Source organism: Mastomys coucha, unplaced genomic scaffold (assembly GCF_008632895.1).
Source record: "Mastomys coucha isolate ucsf_1 unplaced genomic scaffold, UCSF_Mcou_1 pScaffold15, whole genome shotgun sequence".
Lineage (NCBI taxonomy): Eukaryota > Metazoa > Chordata > Mammalia > Rodentia > Muridae > Mastomys > Mastomys coucha.
The window spans coordinates 132,383,352-132,394,693 of record NW_022196897.1 but is presented as its reverse complement, the minus strand read 5'-3'; the positions used below and the strand labels follow the sequence as shown (position 1 = coordinate 132,394,693).

The window sequence follows — 11,342 nt, the reverse complement described above, 5'->3', positions numbered from 1 at the left end:
TTATGTGTATGTCTAATAATAGCACCAAAGTTAACATTTTTTAGGAAAGAGATGAAAATATACAATCCAGAAGACCAGAAATAGGAAGGGAAAATTCAGAATTCAAAAGCATGTACATGGAACCCAGGGATGATGTCACACAAATTTAATCCCAGTCCTCAGGAGGCAGGGGCAGGCATACGTCTATAAGGTAAAGGCCAGTCTGTCTACAGGGCTATAATGTGAAACTCTGTCTCAAAAAAACAAAAACAAAGAAGTAGAATATATATGCAAAAAATCCCTAAAAATGTATGAAACCTATATAAGATAAATATATACAAGTCAGATATATTTTATATGCTAACAACAATTGAAATGAAAGTATATTACTCACAATGATAAAAAAGCTATAAAAGTTTGAGATCAATATGTACCCTAAAATATTACTGACAGAAAATTTTTTAAAAATTAAAAAAAATAATGTTTATAAAGCCTGATGTTGTGACACATAACTAAATCCAAAACTCTAAGAAGTGAACAGGATGAAAATCTGAAGTTCTAGATCATCCTCAGCAACACAGTGAGTTTGAGTTCAAGACCAACCTAGTATACATGAAATTCTGCCTCAAAAAATGTTTATAAACTGTATAGTTCAATATTGTTAGGATGACAGTTCTCTGTAAACAGATCTACAAATTCTAATATAAATCCAGTTAAAATACCAATATAATGTTTGCTGAAATTAAATGTGTGTATTGAATGTCTCTAAACTCCTTTCAATGCTACATATTCATTCCAGATTAGGGAGGGTTCCGTTGGTGGTAGCGATGGTGTTGGGGCTGGCTGGTGTGCTCTCCTTTCTCTTTCTCCCTCCATCTCTCTCCTTGGCCTCTTCCTCCTAATGCCAGGATTACCAAGTCTAGCTGCCCAACCCACTTTGTATCTGTTTGAAGCCAGTTTTGTAGCACCAGTGAGGTAAAACAATAGTAACCACTCTTAAGAAAATGAGATTTAATCTATCAACCAGGCACCTCAAATCAGTTTTTCATAACTATTTGATATACTTTTCCTTTTTCCCTCATATGCTTTATTATTGACATTTTTGCTTAGAAACATGACCTCAAAGCAGAATGTTATTTTCTCATCAAATGGAAAGTAAATTAATCTTTTACTAAGGAAAAGAAGAGAAAGAAGAGAAAGAGGTAAACTGGCAATTTGCATTTTAAAAAAAGGAGACAATGTTTGGTTATAAAACCAAAATTAAATATAAAAATTATTCTATGTTTTCTTAAGAATTATTAGCCGGGCAGTGGAGACTCACGCCTTTAATCCCAGCACTTGGGAGGCAGAGGCAGGCGAATTTCTGAGTTCGAGGCCAACCTGGTCTACAGAATGAGTTCCAGGACAGCCAAGGCTACACAGAGAAACCCTGTCTCGAAAAAAAAAAAAGAATTATTTATTTATTTTATGCATATGAGTACATTGTAGCTATCTTCAGACACACCAGAAGAGGGAATTGGATCCCATTACAGATGATTGTGAGCCATCATATGGTTGCTGGGACTTGAATTCAGGACCTCTGGAAGAGAAGTCAGTGATCTTAACCACTGAGCCATCTCTCCAGCCCCAATTCTATGGTTCTTAACAATAAAAACATTGTGGAAAAATATTAATTGGTTTTTGGAGGCAGGATGTCCTAGGCTAGTCTCTAATTTACTATATAGCTGAAGCTTGCCTTGAACTCTTAATGCTCATGTCTCCACCTCCTAAGTGTGTGTATTAGAGTTGTGTATCATCATATCCAGCAAAATATTTCACTTAAAAAATTGTAAGTGCAAGTAAGATTATACTATTAACTTTATAAATGTTGTAAAATGAACTATAAAAGTGTGTTATTCTTTATATATAAAACTTGATTACAATAATAAGTGATGAGAGAAAAATACAATTGTACCAAATCTCTTGACTAATAGAAGACATTTCAACATATTGCTTTTCTCTTTTTTCTAAAGATTATAGAAATAATGGCTAAATATTATGTCTAAAAAGTACAAAAGTAATCACTTGTAAATTTTAAGATAGGAATATGTCTTTTTGTTTTTGAAAGTGCAAAAATAATGCCCAGGACTATTTATGAAAAGAAAAAATAGGGGAAAAAAAGAAAGCCAAAATAGGATGACAAAAGCAAGATAAGTCATACTAATTATAATAATAATTAAAATATTTTAACAGACAAATCCCTTGACTCAGTAACAACAATGTCTCATCAAAAAGACCAAAAGGTCAGGTGAGTATTAATCAGGCAATTCAAAGAACACAAAATTAGGTTACAAAATTAATATCAAACAGCTAAGAATTTAGGGCAAACATTAATTGGGCATAGACATTAAAGCAGATAAAGGAATGAATGTTTCAAAATGAATTAGTTTCATTAAGTTGTACTTTCTAAGTAGAATTACATTAAAATATACAAAAATTATATATCCATAACCTGCATTTGCATTTCTGTATCTTCTCTGAGCTGTTTATAGACCAATTTCCAAAGATAGTAGAAAAGTTTTGTTCTCTAAGCACTGAAGAAAGGAGAGTGGGTAATAAGGATTTTTCCTTTCATAGAATTATTTTAAGATTCATGTGCCAGGTTTGGAAAGCAAGTCCATCTATGATGAAATCTTCAACCCTGAGATATAACTTGCCGTGTTCTACCTGGGCCACTCCTACTCCAACTGGCCAGTCCTCATGGACTACTCCATGAGTGTCTTCTTCTCCCCTATCCTTCTCATGGTCTCTGCCTCAGACCTCAAGCCTGAGAACCAAAGCTCCACCTACCTCTCTTCTGCCCAGATATAGGCTGCAGGCATCTATTCAATCAACAACCAAATGATGCTCTGTAACCTTGCTCTTAAGCTTAAAACTACTGACTATATAAAAATGGCTACAGCCAATTACTGGAGGGATTAGAGATAGTTTTTGTTTTTGTTTTTTTGAGTGACCTGGTTGGAGGTTGCAGAGCAGAGAGGTGGAAGCCATGATGAGAGGAGGTGAATCATGAATATACAGCCAGGAGAAACAGCAAATATTTGAGGTATACTGCTGGGGAAATAGTCAGAGAAGCAATTAGAAAAATAGATTAGGGGTTAGTCCCCAATAATTATCAAATCCAAATAAATTAACCAAAGTCTGAGTCTCATTCATTCATAAGCTAGACATGGATAAGTTTAAATTGGTTCAACCACAGTTGACAAGTTTGTCATCTGCACAAATGAGAGTGCATAATAGGATAGCAAGCATATGATCTTTGGGAAGACAAAAAATGGCAGCAGTCTTATAGAAGACATGAAAGATTTTAAGTGCAGAAATAGACAAGGCTAGCAAGATCACCTGGCAGCTCTTAATATTTAGATGACTTGTGTTCATCTCAACAGCCAGACCATTTCTTTTGTAACTAAGAACAGAAGACTCATTCCCTTCTAACTGGATTGTAGAGCTGCTTATGGTTATGAATAAAACCTAAATAACAACAACAAAAAGAACAAAAAAAACTACCAAATTTTTATATGAGCAGTAGTTGTAGGAGGCAGAACAGACATAAAGAAAGGAATCTTTCAATGATTGTCACTGGTAGATCAAATAAACAAAAGGAAACTCTTAAGGGTCAGGTTCCTTGGAAAGAGACTCTGAGAAACTACTGCCTGCAAGAGATTTATTGAGTGAACTCTAAAAATTGTGAGGGAATGGTTAAAAGTGGATTAGTACAAAAGGCACTTAAACTATGCTTGTAGTTACATTAAACACCACACATTCTTCAGGGAACTCTGAAGATGGCAGGATCCTTCAAAACAAAATCCCGACTGGAGGAAGGTTAAAAAAAACTTTGTATTTCTTTATCAGTGCCTGAGGTGCATAATGCACCCCAGAAAAGCTTAATCTCTCTACTGAAAACAATTTCTAGAGACTGACTCAGCTCTAAGTTAAAAGCTGCTAAAAGTCATTACTGTGTCAAGGTCAAGGACAGTACTGTTCTTAACAAAAATAGGAGAAGCGAGAATTTCATGAGGACCACTGTATCAGAATTGGGAATATATGGAATGAGAGGTGAACTTGGCATCTATCCCCTAGATTATTCTGATATACTTCTTCCAATCCAAGTCAGAAGCACTAGAATCTAAATAATACAAAGTTAAAAGTTGGCTTAAAAATACATTGCGCCTTTCAGGCTGGAGGGGTGGTTCAGTAGTTGACAACACCAGCTGCTCTTCCAGAAGACTGAGCCAAGGCCCAGCACCCACATGGAGGGCCACAATCTTCTGTAACTCTAGTTCCAGCTAAACTAGTGCCCTCTTCTGGCCTTCATATAGTGCACAGGCGTACATGCAAACTAAGCACCTATACACATAAAGTAAATAAATAAAAAATTTAAAAATGCTTTTAAATTTAAAACTGAACTAACTTTCCTAACCAGCATCTAGGTAACATTTACATTATTTTTTTTTTTACCAAATACTAGATTATAGAAAATCTGTTAGTACATTAAAAGCATATTATTTTTAGTATTGTTCTAAACATAATTATGAGACAATTATCAGCAAATTGTAAGACAAAAATCACCAAAAATTAAAGCAGAGTCTAAAATAATAAGGGTAATCAAATGAAATATAATCCAGTCTTTCTAAATGCATTAGAGTACCATACAATTCCATGCTGAACTCTGAGTCACTTGACAATAACTACTAAAGAGCAGCCTAGAACAAGTTTTCATTATTTATTCAAATCTCTTAAAGGAAAATAGATACCTTCTAGAGGTAAACAAGTTAACAGTATTTGATGTATTAAGAACTTAGAACATTGAGAAACAACGTTAGAGGATCATAATGTATTAAAATGAACATTTTATAAAACTTATATACTGCCCACTATGCAAAAAAAAAAAAAAATGATTAAGAGTTAAGATTTTAGAGATCATTTCTTGGGAACTATGGCTGTTAAGATCTGCTTTACACTTTTATATCATGGTTTTATCGCTGAATTATGCTTATTTTTATGAGCAGTCAGACACATTTCTCTTTCAATAGTCACTGTGTTGACATATTGACAGCAATTTTGATATGCTACAATCATGACACTGGCTATATTATGGTACATGTTTTTTCATACATAGAACTTGTTGAAATTAGAGTTTGCTGATTTGATTCTATGTGACACAATAAGAAAATCTATGCGGGACAGTGGCCTTTAATCCCAGCACTTGGGAGGCAGAGACAGGCAGATTCCTGAGTTCCAGGATAGCCTGGTCTACAGAGTGAGTTCCAGGACAGCCAGGGCTACACAGAGAAACCCTGTCTTGGAAAAACAAAACAAAACAAAAAGAAAATCTATAATCTCTTTGCATTTTACTTGGAGTTCTAGTTTTAAGTACAGTAAGCCAACAGTTTCTTATTAGATTATTGCCTTCATTTTATGTGACAAATTATATAACACATTTCCAAAATTTGATCAGTGGTTATTTTTCATTATTTTTTAAAAATATTATTTTTAAGTGTGTGTGTACAAATGAGTTCAGATGGCAAAGATGTTGGACACCTTGGAGCAAGTGTTACAGGTATTTGAGAGCATCTGGCCTGGGGAAACAAGGAACCAAACTCAGATCCTCTGAAAAAGCAGTAAGGGCTCTTAATTGCTGAGTCATTTCTCTAGCCCTTATTTTGATTTTCTGAAGTATCTATATATCAAGTTTTCATTTTTACCAAGTATTTCCAGCAAAAAATTCTTTGATTCCATGAACTTGATCCTGTTGAACAGTCAGAAATTTCTGGTTTGGAATTCTGATAAACAAAGAGAACACAAAGGAGTTTTATGGTGAAATATGCTTGATTAATGCTTTGAACAAGAAAGCAAACTTTTGTAGATATGATTTTAAAAGATATAGTATAAAATAAAAAGACAACTAACCTTTAAAAACAAATAACTACAAAAAGCATTATGACTCAAGAGCCTAACAACCTTTTACAGAATGCAAAAATTAATTGCATAGTATTAAGTGGCCAAACATAAGTAGTGAGCCAAATTTATCTCAAAACTAAATATTCTCTCTTTCTCTCTCTCTCTCCTTGGCCTCTCTTCCTCCCTCTCACATACATGTGTGCACATACACACACTTGCGCACACATGAGCGCATACACAATTCTTATCCAAGTCAAAAAAAAAAAAAAACACTGAAATCAAATGGCCATTTACACTCCACAAAAGCAGATATATCTATTTAAAAAAATTCTCTATTATGTCAGTTTGTACTGTTGAAAGTGGTTACCAAGAAAGAGAGAAAATCTGAAAAGCAAGCAGTTAAGGGCAATAACTGCTGCCTAAAGAAATAGAATGAAATTACTGACAATGATGGAGTGATTTCAGGAGGAAATGAGAAAATCATATATCAGCAAATAGAATTTTCACAAAGGAAAATAGCTCCAGTTTATCAAAGCTTTGATACTCACTATTCTAGAAATAAATGCCCTGCTGACATCTGCTTCATAGAACATTAGTAACTAAATCACCACATAATGGAGAAACTCAGAAGACCGAGGCATTACCATTAGAAGAGTATAAGGTCACTGTGCACCCATATGGTGAGAATCATTTACGATCTGTCTCAACATAAATGTCTCAGCTATACAGCTATTTCAGGCTGAGTGTGATGAATATCCACATCATGATCTTGGGAACTACTCACACAATTTTTTTAAGGCAGGTAGTTGGTAATTTCTGGCTATTAGCAACTATGTAAGTATATTTGAGTATTAACTCACCTATGAATGAGTGAATCCTTTTCCCATCTGTCATCATTTAAAGGAACCTATAGAAATGTAAATGAGAATCCTCAGAAAAACGGACACTGCTAGTTTTTTTTTACTTCTGACTATCTGCATTTGAGTTTTCCCTGTTCTATGAGTTGTCTTCACATCTGGACAAGGTGAGGAGAAAAGCCTAGGTATTCCTTTCTTGTTTTTTTTTATCCATTTCAGATTTGTTTGGAATGCCTGTTCTGCTTTCTCCAGAACTACTTATTTATGAAATAAAGTTTCTCATACCTTCTTGGTGTGTGTCAAGTCCCTAGTATCAACATCTGAAACCAATTTTGAGAAGATGTCCATTCTGTTTCCCTGCAGTAACAGAGTAGTTCATAATATATTGCTGAACAGGAATTCTTTCCCCTGGAATTATTTTTTAGGGTTTTTTGTTTTTATTTTTTTGATTGTGAGCCTAGCGTTTAATGACTGAGTCATCTCTCCAGACTCTGGATTTTTTTTTTTAATTCAGGAAAATACAGACTGCTGGTTAGTGTTTTTACAAATTACAATGCTGGTAAAGATTTGGCGGCAGCTATAAACACACATAACACCCACCACCCAAAAAAAGTCAATTTAATAACTAGAGAATCTGTGTCTAATCTGCTTAGGGCACATTCAGGACAATTGTGGAAATGACACAACACAATCAAACTGGACTCCTGATCCTATCTTATTTATTGTGGTGTTCACAAGATTCTACGTCAGAGGTTCTCAACCTCCTTGATGTTATGACCCTTTAATGCAGTTCCTCATGCTGTGGTAGCCTCTAACCTGATTATGATTCTGTTATGAATCATAATGTAAATAATTGATAGGTAACTTCTGTGAAAGGACTGCTCAGCCCCAAAGGAGCCACAGGTTAAGAATCACTATTTGATATCATTAGCTGTGTTTAGAGTGACTTCATACTATATTACCTTTCTCCATTCTACCATTCAGCATTTTCCTAACAAGACAGATCCTCTGTGCTTAGATATTGAAAAGTATTTCAATATCTTTATATCTGAGAAAAGTATGAGAAGACAGAAGCTACAAAATAACTACATAAAAACTTTAAAGGTCCATTACAATACAATCAAAATTTAACAACAAATTGAAGAAAATGTCTGCAATATATACACAGGGCAAAGTGTTAATTTGTGTATTTTATAGACTTTTTTAAAAAAAGAATTTATTTTTTATTATTTTTAATTATGCATATGTGAGTTAAGAGGACATGTGCATGTGCCTACAGAGACCAAAGACCAGATACCCCGTGAAACTGGAGTTACAGGAAGTTGTGGGCCACCCAATATGAGTGCTCCCTTCAAAGGAAATCGTTGTTCAGGTATACAAAGATGTACATACAGTGACATCAATGTAGTTGTTCACAATATTTGGAATTTTGATTAACATCATTCAATAAGGGTATAATAAACTATATACCTTGTATAACTATATAAGAACTTCATGTTACAGAAAACATGGAAATTACCATCAAGTACATAGAGAGAGGAGCCTACAGTCTGTGTATAATCTGGGAGCAATGGGGAAAAAAGGAGGAAGGGAGGGAGGAAATGAGAAATGAAGGAAAGAAAAGGAAAGGAAAGGAGAGAGATGGGGAGGGTATTAGTGAATACCTATAATCTCAGTATCTGGGAGGCTGATGCACGAGGATTATGAATTCAAGGCTATCCTGGACTATATGAGAAGAGGGAAAGGGAGGGAGAGAATATAATATAATGTAGAAGACTAAAAACTGTATTTTTAAATGGCTAACTCTGACATCATATCTTAGGGAAGAAGCTAAGAAAAGGCCTGCCTAAATGTTGTGGTTCCCCATGTGCAATTCAGACACAGAAAGCAAGTCAAGAGATAGAGCCTGGGGGTGAGATCAGTCTCTTTTCTGGCTCCAGGTGGCTTTTCCCACAAGAATTAGGATATTAAGAATATAGGAGTTTCCAGATTCAGGGTTTCCCTATAAATAAATTATCAACACAATGAAAATGAGTGGCTGAATCAGGAGAATTAGACACATTTTATTTACTACCACTCAACTTGTTATTCCTGGATGTAATGTTTTCAAGAGAGATGAAAGGTTAAGTTGTAATCTTGGGATGGGGTAGAGTACGGAACATTACCAAGTTCCATGGAACCTTTGTTAACCAGTCCTCTAGCCTGAAGTAATAACTTGTGCTCTGCTCTCCTTCAGCGTATAGTAAAAAGGCAATTGACTTTGTCAAAGACAAAGGGAAATGACATCAAGAAAATGAGTTGTTGGGAAAAACAAATCTTAAAGGTTATCAACCAGAAGACAGGGGTCTGGATATCTGGCAAGCAGAAATTACACAGTATATTAGTGAATGCAACCTGATACAACCTTCAGCAGATGTAGTGAATGCTCCTATCTGTAAGCCTAAATCAAACTTTTTGGAGTCAAGTGCTCAGTGTAAACAGAACAGAGTAAGGGGCAGGTGAAGTTGGTGAGGAACTGTTCTTTTTGTCAAGACAGAAATAAAAGTTTCCAAGTCCACAGAAATGGTAGCTTCTATTGCCATGCAATAATAGTTTAAAGATAAGAATCATTGGGGAATGGTACAGATAATGTGTATCAAGTCACATCACATCTTTTTACTTCTCAGTCATGGTGGTATCCAGAGTGATTGAAAGCCTTTGGTAGTATAAAGAAATCCCCAGTGTTTAGTAATGAGTCCTCTATCCCTAGGTCTCTGCACTACCAACAACAATAGAAAAAAATCTATGTATATCTAAGTATAGCATGAAGGAGGGGCTAGTTTATAAGCCAAATAGCTGGCATGACACAGGTCTTGTCAAAAACCACAAAGAAAAATTGCTTCAGGTATAGGCAAGAGAGAGAGAAGTTGGAATCCCCCCTCCCCTAGCTTGAGGCACATTCTTGCAACTCAAATTCATTTAGATAATATGCAGATAAAAACAAAGAATAATTTATCCAAAGTTTAGTGATGCATCTCTACTCTCTGAGTAATGTTTTATTCTTAAATATTTCTAATATTGAAACAGATATTTCTAGAAACTGGAATGTAATTATGAGACTGTGACCTGTGGCAAGGATAGCATACATTTATTTCATTGTGGTATCAGAAAGACTTTCAGATGGTAAGTTTAAGCATTTTAACATTTTCATTTCATTATTCTGACAACATAATTAGCTTTAGGATACAAGTATTGAAGGTGTTCATCCAACTGTAATCTCTTAGTTTTGCCTCTGATATATAAATGTCAATGAATATGGTTGCTTAAGGCATTTTTTAAAGTAAAAGATATATAGAGAATATATAGAGTTACTTTTCACTTTAAATTTTTACAATTATGGGGTGGTATTATGTACAAACCACAGAGGATGTATAGGAATTAGGAGAATACTTGCAGGACTCTCTTCTCTCCTTCTACCTTACGGGTCCTGGCGACTGAACTCAGGTCATCAATTAGGCTTGGGAGCAAGTGCTTTACCTGTTGAGCCATTTCATCAGCCCTTATTTGTATCTTTTTTGCATGTCACTAATTAAATGAGTAGAGAAATACTTATAACAGTGTTATGTCTTAACCACACTTAAAATTTACAAGTTTTAAGAGTTCAACGGAATATGTAGACTTTTAGCATCTATGTGGTAAACAGCAAGGAAGTAGGGGGATGTTGTGCCAATGCTAATCAAGCACTTTCACTATGATATGAGCTGTGTAGAAGCTGAGAGTATAGAGTAACCAGCTATAGGGGACCACTCCCCAAGGATCTGATTGGTTAGAAGATTAATTCCTTGTAGTTAAGCCAACCAGGAATTAAGCTGCTAGTATACTGATTAACTGGCTCTCCAAACAACAAGCAAACAAACAAAAATGCCCTAACTTGTAGATTTTCAACTTTCTGTGATAGAAATACTTCCATTATATTTATTTCAAGATAGAAGAAGACACCATTAGTTTGGTGTAGAAGGGCCACTAGCTTTGCCTTTCTCACAAGTCCTTTGGAGCCAGTCTGAGCAGGTAGGAGCCATAATGAGTCTGAAGCAAAGATCCCCAAAAGAAGCAAGTAAGATGAGCCTTTTACTTTTCTCATTGTTGTGACAAAACACACAAAAAAATGCATGATGTAGAAAAACTAAAGGGAAGCAGGATTTTTTCTGTTCATGGTTTTAAAGAATTCATTTGCTTATAGTGGAGAAAGCATATCAGAGGAGCTCACATCATGAAGTGGAGCAGAGAAAGAGGAATGTCAATGCTTACTTGGCTTTCTCTCTCTTCTTTATTCATTCTGTCCAAATTCCTATCGTATTAGTGCGGTGGCCCACATTCAAGTTCAGTCATCCTCTTGGAATAAACAGACACCTCACCAATCTCCTAAATTATTCTAAATGTGGTCAAACTGACCATGAACATTAACTACCACACGTCCGTCCCTTGCCAACTTGACACACAAATAAATTACTTTTTTTTATTATTTTCTTTATTTACATGTAAATTTCTTCTTTCCCAGTTTCCCCTCCAAAAAACAAAGAAACAAAC

General features: G+C 35.1%; 1 long non-coding RNA gene across 2 annotated transcripts in view; it reads right to left on the bottom strand.

Annotated features, from left to right (window-relative positions):
* Nucleotides 1-5,287: 5,287 nt before the first annotated feature.
* LOC116091089 overlaps nt 5,288-11,342 on the bottom strand; it is a 22,082-nt gene continuing 16,027 nt past the window's right edge. The window contains exons 3-5 of one of the 2 annotated variants that reach the window (XR_004118934.1): nt 6,780-6,826; nt 5,724-5,801; nt 5,288-5,319 (exon numbers count right to left, since the gene is read on the bottom strand). This is a non-coding gene — a long non-coding RNA (uncharacterized LOC116091089). Of the gene's footprint in view, nt 5,320-5,465; nt 5,802-6,779; nt 6,827-11,342 lie in introns of those variants that run through there. The other variant, XR_004118933.1, reaches the window with a different exon arrangement.